Below are 19788 nucleotides of genomic sequence, written 5' to 3'. Positions count from 1 at the left end.
CTCTAAACATCTTACATTTATGCCCCTCCTTGATTCCCCCAAATGCAAACGTGAATCATACTTCAGGTAAGTTCAGAGGTTGGACATCTGCTAAATAATACTTTTGCTCATTGTCCAACCGAAACAGAAGAAAAAAGGAAAAACAAAAACAAGAAAAGCAATTTACAATCGAAGAACGACATACGCATCATGGTGGTTATGTAACAAAACGAATCGGTAGGTGGTGGGGTGTAGTGGCGTGAGTGCGTCATAAGTCTCCCTCCCCTATAGCCCTTTGTGCACAAAGCTATGAAAGCCCCTATATATGGAAGAGATGGAGCAAACTTAATCTGGGGCCACAATCCAGCAATGGCAGACCTTCTGATAGGTACGCTACCAGCGGGGACCAAATATACTCGAATCCCTTTCGTGCATCCTCCGCTATGTCTGTCAATTGCTCCAATGCTAGAGCTCGCCAGAGCCTGGCGTGCCATTGGGTACGAGATGGGACCTTAGCTTTCTTCCAGGCGGCCGCTGCTGTTATATTGGCGGCCCCAAGCACAGCCACATAATGGATTGGTCCCCATGCGTTTGACTCTTCAGGATATTGTCACGGATCCCTAGGAGGGAATGGTCTATAGTGTCTGGAATTGGATAGCCTAAAATCAGTTTAATTTGATTTGGGAGAGGATCTCTTTCCAGAACGGTTGGATAGAAGGGCACTCCCACCAGATGTGGCGGAAGTCTCCTAGTAGCTCTGCATCTATCCGTGGTGTTGGGAAAAATTCTATGTAGTTTCTGGGGGTGGAGGTACCAGTTATACATAATTTTATAGTGGGCCTCTCGTAGGTGCATTGAATGGTTATTTTTGACCATGTCCTTATATAGGGATTCCCATTGTTTCTCCCCTGGGGGGTAGCAAAGACAGCATCCCAGAAATTTTCAGTGGCTCCAAGTCCCCTGTGGGCTCATTTTCCGGAAGAGGGAGTACAGAAAGGAGATAGTTCCCCTGGAAGAAGCCCCTGATTGTGCACATTTTTCAATCGGGAGCAGGTCCCTCGTAGCGGCCAGCCGCCCCTGGGGGTACTGCACCCAATTCTTGAGCTGGAGGTAGCGATATTGTTCAGCAGGTTGCAACTGGAAAGCCTTAACACAGTCAGTAGCCTCCCTTTATTGTATAAGTCGGAGATCATAAGGTGGCCCTCCACCATCCACCCATCAAAGTGCCCCTCTTGAAGACCTGGGGGAAAGTCCAGATTAAAGTGAATGGGGGAATAGGGTGAGGGAAAGGTTGTCAAGTTCAAGTCCCGTGTTAGCAAATCCCACACCTGGAAAGTGGTAGCCGTGGGGGTGCTAATGTAAGCGTTCAGGGTCAGTGCTGTTTCTTCTTCCACAAGAGGTCCCAGGTAGTTCTGCCTGCGATCTATTGGTCTCTGTGGAGCCAGTGTTTCGCGGATTCCCTAAGAGACCATTCTGTTATCACCCGGAGGTGAGCCGCTCTGTAGAACCCCCGGATATCCAGAAGAGCCAAACCCCCCTCCCCCGTGGCCTAGTTAAAAGTCGGAGTGATAAATGGGCCCTCTGTCCCTGCCTGTTGAATTTAGTGGTTAACTTTTTCAACTCTGTAAAGAGTGTTCTGTCCACCGGGATCTGGAGCCCTTTGAATAGGTATAGCAGCCTGGGGAGGACATTCATCTTGAGAGCGTTAATTCTCCCTATCCACGAGATGTAGGCTAGTCCCCACTGTGTCAGATCCTTCCTGAGCTGTCGTATCAAGGGGGGGTAGTTGGTATTTTAGGGGTAAGTCTCACCCCCAAGTATGTTATTTCTTTGCGGGTGCAGCAGAACGGCAATGTCTCCTCCAGCACCCCCAGCTCCTCCATCACATCACATCTAACTTCACTTGTTAGAGTCAAGTTAAGCAGGAAGGATTTAGAAAGGTTTACCTTGAAACCCAAAACTGTTTCAAAGCGTTGAAGCTCCACCTGAATGGCCGGCAGAGAGGTCAATGGCTGAGTGACAGGTAGGAGGTCCCATCATCCTCAAAGAGGGAAATCTTGTGGTGATCCGAACTAAATGTCACCCCCTTAATCTCTAGGTTTGCCCTGATCTGTTCCGCCAAAGGTTCTATACTTAGAGCAAAAAGCAGAGGGGAAAGTAGCCACCCCTGCCTTGTGCCTCGTGAGAGATCGAAGGAGACCGAAGCCACTGCATTTGCTAGGACTTTGGACCTTGGGGAATTGTAGTTTGCTCCAAATCTTGTCAGCGTTTGAACTAGAAAAGACCAATCAACCCGATCAAAGGCCATCTCCACGTAAAGTGCGAGAAGGGCAGCGGGGATCTCTTTTTTCTGCACTTTTATCGTGAATCTGACAACCCTTGATAAATCCCAATTGATCTGCGTGGATTAGGACTGGCAGAATATGTTCAAGGTGACTGGCCAGTATTTTAGAGTACAGCTTTGTATCAAAGTAGGGCGATGGGACGATAAGAGGCACAGACTGTGGGGTCCTTCCCGGGTTTAGGAATAATGCTCACTAGGGCCACTCCCATGGAACCCGTTACCTTCTGGGAGATTATAATATCATTAAAAAGAGTCATCAGGTAGGGAGTCAACTCGGGAGCGAATGTACAATAGAAGTGAGCACTCAGCCCGTCCGGGCCGGGGGCTTTTTGCAGTTTGAGCACGTCAATCGTCCTCTGTACCTCCTCTACTGAGATGGGTCGACCAAGTTCTCCGTTCGTTAAGGCCGAAACCTGTGGAAGATTAAGAGATTCAAGGTATCTCTCTTGGTTCTGGCCATCTAGTAAGTCGCCCGAGTATAAGGCGTGATAGAATCTCCCAAAGGTGTTAGCCTTTCCCTCTTCGCTTAAATGGGAGATGTCCTCTTCATCCACAGTACGTTTGATATATTCTTTCTCCCGCTTTGCCCTGAGCTGTCGGGCCAGTAAGGAACCTATCTTGTTCCCCCCATCATAGCCTCGGGCTTGGAGGCGCAAAATAGTTTTCTCAGCTCTGTTCGCATATATGGCCCTTAGTTTCCCCCTCAGTGAGGTGGTTTTCCTCAGTGTCTGGACCGTAGGGGTATCCTTGTGTGCTTTTTCTGCTAATTGCAATTCATCCTCTAAAAGGATTCTCTCTTTCATCTGTTGTTGTGCCAATTTGATGCATTTACTCCTTATGACTGCCTTAAAGGCTTCCCAGCTGTTCACAAAGGATGTGAGGGTTGGATCATTAATCTGAAAATAGTCTGTGATCGCTTTTCTCAATTCGTCCCTGAGGAGCCTATCTCTGGTTAAAAAATGAGGGAAGTACCACCTCGCAAGTTTCGAGTGTGGGACCGGCCATTCAAATATCGTCTCCAGGGGCGCATGGTCTGAGAGGCAGATCGGGTGAAACCTAGATCCCGAGACTGTGTGCAGAAGGGATTGGCTAATAAAAGCATGGTCTATTCTAGTGTAGGTTCTATGGGAGTAGAAGGAATAATCCCTGTTTGTGAGGTGTATCTCCCTCCAAGAATCCAACAGGCCCATGTGCTGAAGGGAAGTTCTGAGCTTCTTGTTAAACAACCCCCCTACTGTCTTATGTGGGTGCACTGAGTCTAATGCTGGGTCCCATAAGAGATTAAAGTCCCCTAGCAGGATTACTCCAACAGTGGCAAAACCCTCCAGTGTTGAAAGAAATGTCTCTAGGAAATCATGATGGCCGGTATTGGGGGCATACGCTGTGGCAACTGTACATGGTCTACCTCTTAGGTCTCCCCGAGCAATCAAGAAATGCCCTGCCTTGTCTGCTTTTGTTGCTTGGAAACTGAAGGGTACTGAGGAGTGAAAGAGAAGGGCCAACCCGTTTTTCTTCGTGAGGGCCGAGGAGCAGAGAATCTGTGGATACATTTTTTGTTTCAAACGCGGCTCGTAGGTCTTTTTTTTGTAAGTGGGTTTCCTTCAGAGCTACTATCAGGATGTGGTGGTCGACCAAACATTTCCACAGGCTAAGTTGTTTATCGGGGGAATTCAGTCCCCTAACATTCCAGGACAAACAATTAACCGCCATAAATCAGGCTGTAGCAGCACCCCCCAAATAGTAGAATCTGGCCCTCCCGATCTCTGACAGAGCGCCTCCTCCCAACCCTCCGTTCCGCCCGCCACCTATACATGAATAAATCAGTAAATGAGCACCATGATGCAAAACAGATTAACAAACACCAATAACAACTAAGAGCTCTGCAACTCCCTACCCCAGAAGAGAGCCACATTAACAGCATCTCTAGGGGCATTACCATTTCCGCTCCCAGCGCCCCCTTATCGCTATCATTGACATGCTTGGTTGCTTACCATTGATTGTCTCTGTCCCTGAGTATAGTTTGTAACCCCTCTTTTCATTGCCCCCCCTTCAAGTCATACTTCTCCGGAGCAGTCGACCTCTCAGTCTGCAGCACGGCAGTGTGCACGTTATGTCCAACCTTTTAAATGCACTGCATCCTGCCTCCTGAGCAGTTTAAGGCCTACCCTAGGGGGACTTATAAGTAACACAAATGTAGGTTTGGGCCTGGCAAGAGGTTTATCTTGGCAGGTAGAAAGGTTAGTTTAAGACTGCAAGACGGGCGGCGGTGGCATGCCTCAGACAGATTTAAAGGTGACTTAAGTGGGTGGCACAACCAGTACTGAAAGCCCACTAGTAGCAGTTAATTTACAGGCCCTGGGTATATGTAGTACCACTTTACCAGGTACCTACAAGTACATTAAATGTGCCAATTAGGTGTAAGCCAAATTTACCATGTTTAAAGTAGAGAGCACAGAACTGTTGCACTGGTTAGCAGTGGTAATGTGTGCAGAGTCCTAAAGCCCAACAAAAACTGGTTCAGTGATAAGGAGGGTAAAGACAAAATGTCTGGGGATGACCCTGCAGAAAGGGCCTAGTCCAACACCAGGCCTAAAACTCCCTTTTTAATACATACGAATGACCCCTAAACAGACCACATGGCAGAGTTCATTGTATTTAAAATGCTGGACATATATACTTGAACATTTTACATGCCCTGGTAGTGAAAAACTCCTAAATGTGTTGTTCACTACTGTGAGGCATATCTCACCCATAGGATAACATTGGGTTACCTTATTACATTTATTAAGTGACAACTGTTTGGTGCCTAAAGAAGTATACAAATCCTCTGTAATGGTAAAGTTGGGTTTTAAGTCACATTTCTTAAAATGCCACTTTTTTGGCATTTTCTTGTCCTAACCATTTGGTGCTTGCAGCCTGTGTCACATGACTGTGATTAGCCTTTGTGCATTTCTCCCAGCCAGTGAGACAAAGGGGGGTAAGTGTTGGCAGAATGGGCATCTTGCCAGGATATGCAGGATAGGGCCGCCCCTGCAACCCCCCCCCAAACAGGGAGTTAGCTGCCCCAGTACACTGGCTAGACTTTTGTCACTCCAGACCCCTTGGAGCCTGGGAAGGGAGAATGAGAATTTCAGAACCATCGAGGGGAGGGGCTCTAGCAGTGTCCTCCACTTCAAAGACACCAAGTACAAAAATGGGCCCTTAGACCCACTCATTAGTTCACTCCTGGACCTGTAGAGGACACTCAGAAGTTCTCCTCTGCACTTCAGAGGACTGCCCTGCTGCAAGAAGCCTGCCTTGAACTCTGAAAGGACTGCCTTGCTGCTCGAGGACTGTCTTGTTGCTTGAACCCAGGACTACCAGTTTGACATCAAGGGCTCTTTGGCTTACCTCCTGTTCTGAGCTACAGGGACACAAAAAGTTCCAACTTGAACCCGGCACTTATAAAGTTTTCAGCCAAACAGTGCCTCAAGAACTGAAAAGAGACCAAAACCAACCTACAAACCAATCCGTCCAAGGTGTATCGCTGGTCAGCCTGACCTTCTGGTAGATCCGTCTACACTCTTGTCCGCAGCAGCAAATCCTGTTCAACAGCTCCTTGCAGAAGGGGTATCAGGCCTCTTGGACCCCCCCGCCAGCCACAGCCTGCAGTTTTGTTCAACCAGACATTTTTGGCTTCCCAAAAAAAGATTAAGTCTGAATGTACAAATCTTCACTGTAACTTTGACCAGCGGCCCCCTGACAACGACACCACCTCCTCTGACCCCACCTTCTGCCATGTCCTGTTGTACTTTACTTTCTCAAACATTTTCTTTAAAAAATTCTTTAAAGTCCAAAGGTAAGCAGAGACCGAGCCCAAGACACCTTGTGTATCTGAACCACCCTCCATCGTGGTTAGCCATAACGTCCGACTTTGCCCGGTCTCGTGAGATTAGATGTCCACAGTTGGTACTTTGATCTTTTAGCTGCTAGTTTTACTAAAAGCTTTAAAAACTCATAACTCCAATTCTACTGATCGTATTTTTATTGTTTTGGTATCAAATAATTTATTTAATCTTGCTCTATTTGTCTAATTTGGTGCCTGCTTATTCTTATACTATGTTTTCAATTTATTACTGATTAAGTGCTGCATAAATACTTTACACATTGCCTCTAAATTAGGCCTGACTGCTTTCGTGCCAAGCAACCAGAGGGTTAAGCACAGGTTAATTAAGCTACTTGTTTTTGGTGATTCACCCTGAAGGAATTGGGGTTGTTGCTTGAGGATGGATCAAAACCCCCGCAACCAAAAACCCAATTTCTAGGACCAGTACTTATATTTTATGGAAAAAACATGAAGACACTTTAATCTCGCTGCAGAACTAAATACTACACAATTCAGTTGACATGTTATGCAGGCTTACCAAACTTGTGTCCTAAGCTAGAGTAATGTTTCCCTCTATTACTGTCCCTACTGCTCTGTGGGACTAGTCAAGATTAGGCTCTGGACCAGACGGTTTTAAACATTGTCACTGTTTAGGGGGGCAGCTCAATCCAATGTCTCTTATTGTTCCTTAACTTAATTTCAGGCAAGTGCATTGGAGCTGGTCTGCAGGCCTAAGTATCTCATTGTTGGTCTGTGCACGTTAAACCTTGCAGATTACGTGTGTGTGTTGGTGGTGGTCTGAACTGTGCCATGGATGGAGGTTACACACTAGCTATCACAGCTTAGCCAATCTTCCATGGAGAAGCTCTGGTAGCGACCTCACTTCAGGACAAATTTCAGAGTTAAGTCTCAGAGGGAGGGGATAGAATGCATGGCAGCACCTGACTTTTGTACTGCAGCCATCTGTATTCCTGTACTCTGTAATGGCAGTAGCAGCTTCTGGCCAGGATTTTTGTTTCAATGACTGTGGGGGCAGTTGCCATGTCTGTGCCAATGAAGAGTCTCTACTGTGGCAGTGATAGTGATCGTCTCTTTGTCAGCAGCAACAATATCTAACTCTCAAGCTGCGACAGACTCCAGGCTATGCACGCTGCACCAAGCTTGGTGCGGTTCACTCCTGAACTGCGCATAGAGACCTAGGGGTCCTCTTTTCATCATTGGTTGCTCCAGGATCACTCTCTTGAATCATAAGCTTCCTAATGGGGCTCCTGAAGCTGGGAGCACAATGAGCTTCTCCTTCTGACCAGTCTGTCTTACCGGAGGGTCAGTTAGACCCCTTCCCTCTCTTAGCAGGCTGACTGGCTTGTAACCTCTGTAGACTGGCGCTCAGCTTCTCAAGTAGAAAGTGTTGTCTGCAGGTGATGTCTCCTCACCTCTGGGACACTTGTTGTCAGGCAATCACTAGCTCTTGTTCAACAGCAGCTCGTCGTGTACTCTGCCGATAGCTCCCTTATGTCATGAACCGTCATACTGTGCCCTGTACCATTTATCCGCACCCACAAGGGCTGCTGCTTAACCATATCCAGGGCTCCCTGTTTTCCATTTTTACAGATAAATACAGACAGAAAACACTGTGTTTCCCGTCTGTATTTATTTTTAAAAGCGGAAAAATACAGATATTTTGGCTTATTTTGAGTTGCTCATCATGCTGAGATTAATGACTTTCAGGCCAATAGCTGTATGTAATGGCATCACGGGGAGCTACAAAGCTCAATGGGACGTGCTTATAAAATTACTGCATATCTCAACATGTATATGTGCTATTATACTATTTTTTTAAGTTGGGTTTTTTATTTTATTAATTTTGGCTGTGTAATGTGCTACAATCTGGCAGGCATCAAAGTATGAGTCCACGTTTATCCGTTATATAAAGGCAGAAATATACGAGTTATCACCTCATCTGTTCACAAAACACAACATCAATATGGATAAATACCAATAAGATGGGCAAAAAATAAATATGGATAAATACAGATGGAAATGTTAAAAAATAAATACCATAAAACCAGGAGCCCTAACCATATCCCTATGGGGCCCCTTTCCCCTGCCATTATACACTGTACTATGAGAGGTTATATGTGGCATGACATCATGTTTGTTCTGTTTTGTTCATTTTACTATTGGCACTTGCCTCCTCAAGTGTTTTGTTATAGGTGGCATGTTTCAGGGAACCCCGTTATCCTGGCATGTGATTCATGCCTATGTATTATTGTTGGTGGTCGGGGCAACACGTGGGCAATGCAAGCCTCCTGCCTGACATCTCCTTGCCGGCCCGCAGGTATTTAAGGCCACACCCCAGCCAACGTCTTGCTTGGCTTTGTTCTTCTTGCCTACAAGCAGACGCGCCTCCAATCGCTTTCTGGATGTCAGAGGGCCTGTGTAGTAAGGAACGGGTCCGTGCTGCAACATCAAGCAACCAGTGAGTTATTTAGAAATCTCTGTCGTCACCCTATCGGACGACATCGAGGTTCGCCTGACTGCCTAAGGTAAGTGTCGAGTGTGCACGTTTCACTTAACCACTATTTGCAGCGCATTGCTTGCTCTGGCGTCTTGCACTTGAACTTGGAAGACTCACGCGCTTTGGCTTAGCAAGCACTCCTAGTGCATACCTCACTGTGGGTCCTCACTCCAGCCCTTCATTTTATTGCTGATAAGACTGAAGACAGGATGTGTTAATCCTGCTCACTGTTTTATTATTGATTTATTTATTTTATGTTGTGCGTGAGAGAGAACTGGGGATTATTGATTGTTGCTCCTTATGTTTCTTTTGAGTGTGAAACAAGTGGCATTATGAGTGTGCTATAATTGATGTTGTGTATAATGTGCACCTGCACCATCAGAGACAAGCACATTGGTGCCAACCCCAGCCTACATAGGACCCCTGTCATAGTTTATGAATATACACCTTCTGTTGTATCACACCCTTCTAGTGACAAGTCTCCCTGAAGGTGATCAACATTCAAGGATATTCATCCAATGGTATGGTACTAGTAGGAATACCCCCTGTGTAAATGTTACTAATGTATGCTTTTGTTTGCAATAGAAACAACACACACTCAAGAAGAGTGCTGTTCCCGGCACTCCTGACGAAACCAGGTGCCCGGCTGGACCAGGCGGCAAGGCGTAACAGTGTCTCTTTCTCTTGTCTTCTAATCCCCTCAGTAAGCAAGAGACCAATGTCTCACAAGCTTTCGGTGACAGTCTGGCTCCCTTTTTCAGGGATAAGATTCTCCGAACTTAACTTGCTCACAACTCATGTGAAGGAAGATTTCAGTCAAGATATTCCTGGTTGTCCTTCTAAGCTGCTGTTGTTTCCATCTATAGCAACGCTTTGAGTCAAAGCAATTCTTATGAGGATGAAATCAGGTTCTCCTATTGACCTGTGCCCCCAGAAAGTACTATAGTTGGCTCCTGATCCTGTGGCTAAGTTCTTGAAAACATTTTTTATCAAGTTTTGAGACGTGGCATTTTCCCTGAGGGATGGAAAAAAGCTATCATCATCCCACTCCTCAAAAAGTCAAACGTAGATCCAGACAAATTGAATAATTACTGCCCTATCTCTCTTCTTTCCACTACTGTGAAAATACTCGAGAAACACCTAAATAACGTGCTAGTCAAGTTAATTACTGGACTGGACCCTTCTCAAATTGGCTCCAGAAGTGGCTATAGTACAGAGTCAGCTCTTATCGCCGCCACTGATGCAATGAGAATGCAGGTGAACTATGGTAGGACTGCCGTCTTAGTTCTACTGGAATTGTCAGCAGCCTTTGACACCATCTCTTCATCACATATGGTTGGGTTTCCAGGTTCTGTCCAGGGCCGGACTGGCCGTAGCGGGCACCGGGCAATCCCCCGGTGCGCCGCACGGGTGGGGGCCGGTTTTGGGCCCCTCGGGCCGTTTTTGTTACAGGGCCGTCGCCCTGTAACAAAATCGTCCGAAAACCGGCACTGGCAAAGAGCTCGGCGGCACCCCCAAGCCCCGGGGGGGAGGGTGGGGTGGGCCGGCCGAGCACTTTGCCAGGGCTGGTTTTGGTTCCCAGTCCGGCCCTGGTTCTGTCATGCGCTGATGATACTCAAATCATTGTGTCCTTTACTGATAACCTTTCTGAAACATCTGAAAGTTTTAAACACTGCATGACAGGGTGAGCCGCTGGATGAAGGAGAACTTTCTTAAGCTAAATGTTGACAAGACCATAGTGGTGGTCTATGGAGTCCAGCATTCTGCCTGGTCAGAGCTTTGGTGACAGGAGTCTTGTGGGCTCCTCCCTATCTCTGTGGTTTCTGTTAAAAACCTTGGTGTAATATTGGATACTTCTTTTAATTTCAATCTACAGGTGATTTACCTGTAGCGATTTGCAGCACCAACTGCTGCTTTTTTCATGTCCTCAAGAAGATCTTTTTTTTATTACTGAGGAACTTTGCAACGCAGTGGTTATTGCATTGATCACCTCACGTCTAGACTATTGTAACGCCATGTATCTGAATATCAATAGCTACTCCCTGAACAAACTTCAGACGGTGCAAAATGCGGCTGTGCAGCTCATCCTCAAAATTACGAAACATCTTTCCTTGAAAGAAGGTCTTCGTAATGTTCACTGGCTTCCAATTAGAAAGCATGTGATCTTCAAGGCACTTAGTATAGTGTATCTTGCGCTTCATGATAAAGGAACTTTGGCAATCGGGTCCACCTTTCATTGGTACAAACCAACCAATAATTTGAGCTGAGCCTCTGGCGAGAAAGTTGTAGTCCCTAAATTTCAAAAGGCAAGATGTGGCTCTCACTCCTTCTCTGTGGCAGCTGCGAAATTATGGAACACCTTGCCTAAATACATTGCAGACTCCTTCATCTTCTTTTGAAAGCATTTTAAAACCTGGCTTTTACCATCATAGGCTTGTATTTTGGGATTTATTAGATTAGATGTCCCTTCTTTTTTCTATTTCTTTTTTGCAACTTAGGACGTTTTCATTCATTTTCCTTTCTGAGGATTCCCGGATAGGGCTTTGGAATTCCTTAGGGGCAGCTCCTTGATACCTGCGGGTTAAGAGTGCTCTATAAATCCCTTTTCATTTCATTTCTCTTCTCTGTCTGAACCCCGTTCCCTTTTGGGACACCTTTCGGGATCCTAACCAACCTACAGGTAGTGTTGAGAAGTGTCTCTGGGAGGTCAGGGGGCCTGGCATTGCCCTTTGAAGAAAACCTGCTTTTCAGGTGAGTAGTCTTGACACCTTACTTTGTCAAGAAGAGGATGGAACTGGAACAAATTGGGGTGGTGTGGATCCCCCATTGATACACATTTTCCAGACAGGGATGTGGATCCACTATCTCATGCTTTAGAACTAGGGGTGGGTGGCAAACTCTGCTCCACCGCCGGAGCTCACAGATGTTTGCTACTCCGCACTCACAGCAAAATAATCCACCTCCGCCGCATAGCAAAGTGTTTTTACTGGTGCCCACCCCTAGTTTTAAGTGTTCCAGGCGCTCATCACCACTTACCTGCCACACTGTGCACCCAGCCCAGCAGCCCTATCCAGGGAATCGTCTTGCACTTCAGAGTGGACTCTCCAGGACAGCACACAGCTGGGTCCTATAGCGAGTGTAGTTCCTGGAGCATCTTCTATGGCACCCGCGGCTTCAGGGAGGAGGTACAGGGCACTCCGGGCAGGCAGCATCCCAGGGCAGTACGAAAAACAGAAGCATATTCCCCACACTGGTACAATATATATAGGCAATAAGTCCATAGATAGAGATGTGCCCACAGACCAGAAGAAGTAATTAAATTATTTTTTCTTTCATTTTCATTTATTTATCTAAAATAGTACTATGCATTATAGTGCTGTAGTGAAATCACTACTAATTAGTTACATGTCAAACCAAACACATTGTAAATTCAATTTTAACACAATAAGTGATTTAAAAAACACAATCATATGCCCAACACAAAAGGACTATAATATACAGTGCATATACCAAATTCCTACATACAAAGACAACAATAAACAAAAATTAAGAAAAAATAATTTAATTACTTCTTCTGGTCTGTGGGCACATCTCTATCTATGGACTTATTGCCTATATATATTGTACCAGTGGGGGGAATGTGCTTCTGTTTTTCGTATTGATTATTCCCTGACTCCTTTCCCCTCCTATTTACTGACTCAGGGTCCCTCTATGTTTTTTCATTAGCATCCCAGGGCAGTTCATGGGGTGGCAAAACCATCACAGTTCTCAGACCCCATTGACACTACTTGAGCAGGGTGGGGGTTAGCAGCTGAGGGGTGCTCACCGCCCCGTGGGCAGCAGGGCACTGACATGCTTGCTGGCACCCTCCGGCTGGGACACTCTTTGAGGCAGTGAATCCAGTGGATGCGCTGTTCATGTCCCTTTGGTGTCTGGACGCAACACAACTCCTCCGTGGTGGGTGTCTTCTCTGCTCCCAGACTGAGGGACTCAGATGTAGCTGGTATGGAGGTGGCACCAAGTCCTGCCCCTCAGCCTGGTGCCACATGATGCAGCCCACAGGGGGCACGGCTCTCACATGATGCTGTCCCGGTGATCTCATTGTGGTGCCGTCCTGGTGTGTGTGCAGCTTACCTGCAGGCTCGTTTTCCTTGGAGAGGGAGGGGTGGCAGGAATGGAGGGAGGAAGGGAGGAAGGAAGGAAGAAGGAACTGGTATTGTAAGAGGGAATGAACACAGGAAGCCTCGTACCATCTCCCCTCTTGCAGCATTCCTGCTGTCCTCCAGCAGCATTCCTGCTCTCTTCCCACACTGTTCCATCTCCTCTCATGCAGCGCCCCTTCTGTCATCCTTCAGTGCTACTGCTCTCTTCCCACACCATACCACCTCCCCTCCAGCAGCATTTCTACTCTCTTTCTGCACCATACCATGTCCCCTCCTGCAGCGTTCCTGCTGTCCTCCTGCAATTTTCCTGCTCTCTAAGGGCTACAACAATTAGCCAGATCAAGAACTGCCACCAGGGAGCCACCATTTTCTAACATGGCAGCAACTATTTTGTTATTCCTCTTTGTCGAGGTTTTCTGAGTGTTTCTGACAGGAGTTCTAGGTAATTGCTGTTTACCGGCCCCAGAACTTACAGCCGGAGGCTCAGAAGGGTCTGTGCTGCCGTGGATAGTGCTCGAGGAGCTGTGGGCAGACAATGGAGGCTTTGGACAGGGTCACCCTTCACATGATGCCTGGGGGAGAGGAGGAGATACAAGGTTCGTGGGTTTGCAGAGGCTCGCCTGCACCGTAGACGTATGAAACTGCAAGGGGGTGTGCTCTCGGGTTAGAGAGAGGTGAAAGCTCGCTACTCATATTGCGACAGGGTACCTACAGGCACAAATGTATGCAGCCTTGTAGGGTAAGCATGTGCCTCCACTGCCTTAATCACCGCAGCCGAGCAGAGAGGCACCTGCATGTGCGATCTGCCTTGCCTGTGGCTTGCTTCCCAAGCTCACGTGTCAACCCCTTTACCTGGGCAATGCAGCAGCTCCACCGCTCATTATACTCCTGACTAGAGGTGGCCGAGCAACACTCCGCCTACATGTGGAACTCCGTGGAATGTCATGCAGTTTGTCGCGCAGTGAAACTCCACAAGCTCCACCCAGGCTGAATTTGAACCTGTTTGGGTTGGTGTAGAGGTTATCTGCAGTAAATAACGATTTCGCTCCCAATTGTTGTTATTCACCAGAAGTTTATTCACGACGGAGCTACCAACATAACAGCCTCACAGTACCTCTAACAGGTTACAACTGCCACCGTTCCCTCGGGCTCCCTCAGCATTCCAAGGAAACCTCGAGCAGTATTTCATAGAATACTGCTGAACATAATCATGCAGTACTACATTACTTCTAACCCTTACATAAATATTTTAACAGGTTTAACAGAAACCACAATACTCAAGATGCCCAAAATACTAATAATCCTAACAGAAAATTATATAAAAAGAAAAATATAAAACACTAGAAATATAAAACACTAAAACATGGCCCCACCAATCTCATGACATAAAGCCATGTATACATATATAATGAGCAAATTACTAAGGCAACCAAGGAAACGTGTGATAGCAGATCTATCCCCTCATGGCAAAATTACCTAAATCTGCTAGGTAACCTTCTCACATGATTGTCCCTGCGTACCCCAACATTAACATCATGTGAAGTAGAGGAACTGGGACTACCTCTTTTCCTTTCCTCCATCAGTAAAGTAGAGGAACTGGGACCAGGCAAAGTAGAGGGACTGGGACTACCATTAGCCACTGGCTCCCCCAATCCATTTCTCCGGGGCCCCCGCTCATTCTGCTCAGCCCACTTCACTACTGTTCCGGCTTTCACCAATTGCTTCCATTACCTATAACTGCATTTCCACAGACCTTATCAACCACGACAGTCCCACTGCATTTTTCACCTCTTTTTTTAACATGGACTCCTTTCCTGGAACGAACAACATCCCCTATTTTGACCTTAAGCTCTCTCACCATAGATCGACTGTCATAGTCCTCCTTCTGCTTAGACTCTGCCACAACTATGTTCCTCTTGACTGTCACATCGTAATACTCCAAAAACACACCACATTTTATTCACTTGCCCATCTGACTTTGGCATATTTTGTTGAAAGGTTTCCTCCTTCTCATTAATTCTAAAGGAGAAACCAATGTTTAACTTTGCGGGGTAGTACAATAGAACCAAATCAGCAAACTTACTGTATTCGTCACCACAAACATTTTTGTGACTGCTCACCTGACAAACAGTACCACAACCCAGTTCATACACTCCACCTGTCCATTGCTTTGGGGATGGTACAGTGAAGTTCCCAGATGTTTTACATCTCCCGACTTCAAAAAACTCACCTCCTCCTTTACAAATTGGACACCGTTCTCTGACGACAGAAACTGCGGGAAAACATTCCGCATGACAATAGCCTTCAAAAACTCAATAACCACTTTAGCATTACGATCTGATACAAATTTTACTTATGGCCACTTTGAATATAAATCTACTAAGACCAAAGCATAGCGACATTGGCTTGGAAGGACATAAAATGGACCAACCAGATCGATACCAACCTTTTACCACACGAGATGGGCACTCAATAGGTTGCAAAGCTGGCTTTCTCACAACCAAGTTTCTCTGAAGTGGAACAAATGACACACCTACTGACAAATTTGTCAACCTCCCTGGCCATGGATGGCCACCCAAAAATTGCCTTAGCCTGGGCTTCGTTAACGTGCTCCCTAGGTGTCCTTCATGTGCCAACCTGATAAGCTTGTACCTCAACACTGAAAGGTGTACCAATTTGTCTACTCTGAGTAATAATCTGACAACTGACAAATTATCTGCTACCTTCTAAAATGGTTGGCAAGCTACCTTCACTGTTCTCTCCTTAGGCCACCCCTTAGTGACTACTCGATCGATTGTTTAATAACCTCATCAATTCCATCTTCCGTCCTCTATTCTGCCTCAGATATGGCACACATTTCCCCCAAATCAACAGCTGCAATCAAACCTCTTTCTTCGCCCTCTTCATCTTCCATATCCTTCTTATTGTGAGGTGAACTTCTAGATAAGAATTCAGCCCTTGAATTTTTCACACAGTGAATGTGCTCAATGTCAAAGTGAAATTGTAAAAGCTTCATAGACAACCTAGCTATGCGAGGGGTTTGATCCTTAATTTTATCACCACTCAAAATTGTGACCAAAGGTTTATGGTCAGTCTTTACCGTGAACTTGGTTCTCCACACATAAGGCTTAAACTTTTGAATAGCCCACCAGCATGCCAACAGTTCCTTCTCTATAGTCAAGAAATGTGTTTCTGACTCTCTGAGTGTTCTCGAGGCATACCCAATAGTGTGTTCAACATCTTCACCATTGTCCTGGCATCAGCGGTACACAAGCATGATTAAGCACACTGTACAACCGTATGTTTATGTTCCTGGAAGTAGTATCTTCCAGTGGAGTGCTTCACAGTACGTAGGCTCTGGCAGCACCACGCTGCCACAGTGAGCATACTACTGGAGTAAACACCTCTGGACTAAGCTGCACGTTTATCTGTTTGCACTAAGCTGTTACAAATGAACGTACCATTTCAGCAAACACGCCTGGACTGAGTGGAACATGCTGATACAAGTGTGCGTATGACTGGTTTAAGCTTCTGACATTAAATGTATGCAAAAATACCTATATACGCACAGGGTAACAAAAGTGTCACTGCGTCTCAGGCACTAGTTTCTCTTCCAGTGCAGTGTTGCACAGTGTTTATCCTCTGGCTGCAACACGCTGGTGCAGTGTTGCACAATATGTAAGCTCCTGCTGCAACACGCTGGCACAAGTGAGCGTATCACTGGGGTTAAAGAACCTAAAAATAACTGCATTAGACAATGCTTGTACCACTGGACTAAGCACTCCAAAAACTGCGTTAGACAATGCTTGTATTACAAGCAGATTTGTGTAGGGTGTGTTTCCCTGGTTGCACTACACTGTTTTAATTGAGCATGCCATCACAGCAACACGTCCAGCTGAGTGTGCGTGTCACTGTTAGCGGACATGCTCTGCTCACTAGTGTGTGTGTCACTGGTTACTGTGCTCAATACCATCAGCTGTACAGTTTAATTTGATGGGCTCTTATAACATTGGACTCTTCCGAAGTCTCCCGACACCGCTATAACTCAAACTTGAGGTTCTCAATCAAAGATGGCTGCCTTGACACACACGGACGCAGCACGTCACTGCATTGAATACTGTGGCTGCTGACTGTCGCATAGATGGGTTCCCTTAGCTTTGCGTGGAATGTACAGCCTACGCCTTTGGCTGGACACTCTAAGAACGCATGGGCCTGCAGGTCCGCGAAGCTCGGACACGTTGAAAAACTGCTATAACTCTCTCAGCTGCTCCTGAATTGGCAACCCTTGACTGCCACACGTCATGTCCGACTATGTAATAAAAGGTAAAGTCTTATCTATTGACTCTTGGTCGGTGGCTCCATATGCCACTGCTGCTGTGGGTTCTTCTACAGCTCCTCCCATCCTCGTCGCCAACAATAATGCACAGGTTATCTTCAGTAAATAATAATTCCTCTCCCAATTGTTGTTGTTCACTAGAAGTTTATTCACGATGGAGCTGCCATGTTAAATCCCAACTTTCTCTCTGGCGCCCTCAAGTAGTATTCCATAAAACACAGCTGAGCATAAACATGCAGCACTACAGTTGGCTTCCTTTCAAACATAATTTCCAGGATGCTCTCCGGACACAGTCATTTTGTAATTTTGTAAGGCTATGATTATTATAGAAAGTATAACATGGGCTGGCTTTAAGCAGGTTTACCCCAAAAATAGGCACAATAAATTGTTCATTTACAGCATCTGACTGTGATTAGCCTCCTTAAAGCAGTAATCAGAGACAGACAAAAGGGATGGCTGGTCTAGAATTTCCTCACATTTAACAAAACATTTCCGCCCCTCTTCCCTACCATTCACCAAATGGCAGTCAGTGAGAACTAATGAGTAGCTCCACACTAACAAAGCTTTCATGGAATTTCTAAAGGTAGCCCTTTCTCCAGCCTCCTCACTTCAGTGTCTGGTTCTCGAGCCACAGGAAAGAAGGCAATACACTTTCAATGTTTGGGTAAGTTATACTTAGCTTACATGCTAAGAATATGAGCATGTAAAATTGATCCTACTGGCTTCAGCACTCAGGCTCACACATACACACAGAGTACTATTCACATACACATATCAGTGAGTACTGGACACTCAATATGCACATTAGATTTTAGCAGCAAATTCTGGGTCCCCTTAGAGGGGACAGTAGACCACCCTCTCACTGCCACAGAGAAAACATTCCGGTCATACTACAAATCACAAACACAGTAGGCTGCCACCATCGCTATACATGATAAACCCAGGCCAAGGACAGTAGTTTACTTTCATGCTTCTGACCATTCAAGTCACAGCACAGGTTTTGAATCTCACATTGTCATGGACTGGCTTAGTCCTCTGCAGAGCACTAGATTAGTATGACATCAGGGCTAAAATTAAAGACAGCATGCCAGTTATACATGTAATTGGGCACACGTGTAGTATGCAAGAGACTTCCTGTCACAACAGATTTAAATTTATTTAAAACATTTAATTAGAATGATGATGAATATAGGATGTGAACGACACCACAACTCCAGTTCTGCAGTGAGTTTCTTTTGGCTGCTGACTCCCCCCATTATTATCCAGGCCACCTTACAGCCAGAGAGCCCCAGGCACAGCATTTCACATGAAGGAGCTGTGGCTCCGCGGTGTCTCCCTTTAATTGCAGTATTATTCCTTCTACTGACTATGCTATGATGTTCCTCATTGTGACTGCAATATAGGGTATTCCTGGTAATCATTTAGCCATGGTATAGTCTATGTAGTAGAATGTCCTGCCCCTCTGTTCCTTATCATGTAAAAGTCCAGAGAACAATTTAGATGTTTCTCTGTGTATAAATACAACATTTTTGTCTCTCCCCATCTGTCAGGATATAAAACATCTATGATTATTGGAGCGTTCTATACATAGGTCCTCTGCCAAATTGACATGGAATGTTTTTCCCCCTGAAAGTTAAAATTCCATTGCAAGGTTACTGTTACATGGATCTTCCTTTGGTGGCATGTTGAAAATCTATGAATCAGCTACTTGATTAGTTAATCAGTGGCTCTCAGTCAATTAACCGATCGCTCAATCTAAAGACCTCATTTAGACTTTGACAGAAGGGCCACCAAACACCAGGGTAATGGAGATCTGCCTCAGGCAAACCAGCACAAACTTTCCACCCAAGTTACCCACTATGACATCATTAGTTTTTTCCCAAACTACTTCTGCTGATATGGTGGGAGCCCTTTAAGAAAACTGTGAATGCTGGCTGGCCTTTCTCTCAGGTAGTTGCAGCATGATGGGATGGCCAGTTTTTTGTAGGTTTTGCAAGCACCCAAACCTGTGGTTTCCTTGATTTGCAAGGACATTTTATTTATTATATAATACATACGCTCCTGCTGAAATGCACATGACAAGGGCATTAGCCCAGGTTACAATGCAGACACAGAGCAGAGAAAGAACTGAGTTTCATCAATGAAAGATGACCATAGTATCAGTAAGAACTTAGTTTCCAAAAAATGTTGAAAAGTGACCTTTTTGAAAAGTACTGTTGATCTGACTGCTGGATCTATGTTCTGTAAATACCTGGAACTGTTTCTGGCAGCATTTGATGCTAATTACAAATTCAAAGAACGTATTAAACCTGCAGTGGTACACTATGTTATGTAAGAAAGTAATTTGGGTGGTACTACTTACCACTAAGAGCATGATTACGAGTGTGGTGGTCAGGGTTACTCCATCACAAATGTGGCTGATATCCCCGCTGCCGAATTGCAATTCCATTTAATCCTATGGAACTTGTAAAACTGCAGATGCGATATCCGTCACGTTTGTGATGGAGTATCCGATCCACCAAACTTGTAATCAGCCCCATAGTATGGTATGTGTGCAATATATTCGATTTCCATCCTGTTTGC

At 45.6% G+C, this 19788-nt stretch overlaps 1 protein-coding gene across 5 annotated transcripts in view; it reads right to left on the bottom strand.

Annotated features, from left to right (window-relative positions):
* PRKCQ (protein kinase C theta) overlaps window positions 1-19788 on the bottom strand; it is a 549254-nt gene that overhangs the window by 97577 nt on the left and 431889 nt on the right. The gene's annotated exons all lie outside the window — the stretch shown is intronic.

Source organism: Triturus cristatus, chromosome 4_1 (genome assembly GCF_964204655.1).
Source record: "Triturus cristatus chromosome 4_1, aTriCri1.1, whole genome shotgun sequence".
In the NCBI taxonomy this organism is placed as follows: Eukaryota; Metazoa; Chordata; class Amphibia; order Caudata; family Salamandridae; genus Triturus; species Triturus cristatus.
Note: the sequence above shows the minus strand (reverse complement) of the source record. Positions and strands in the feature narration are given on the sequence as shown.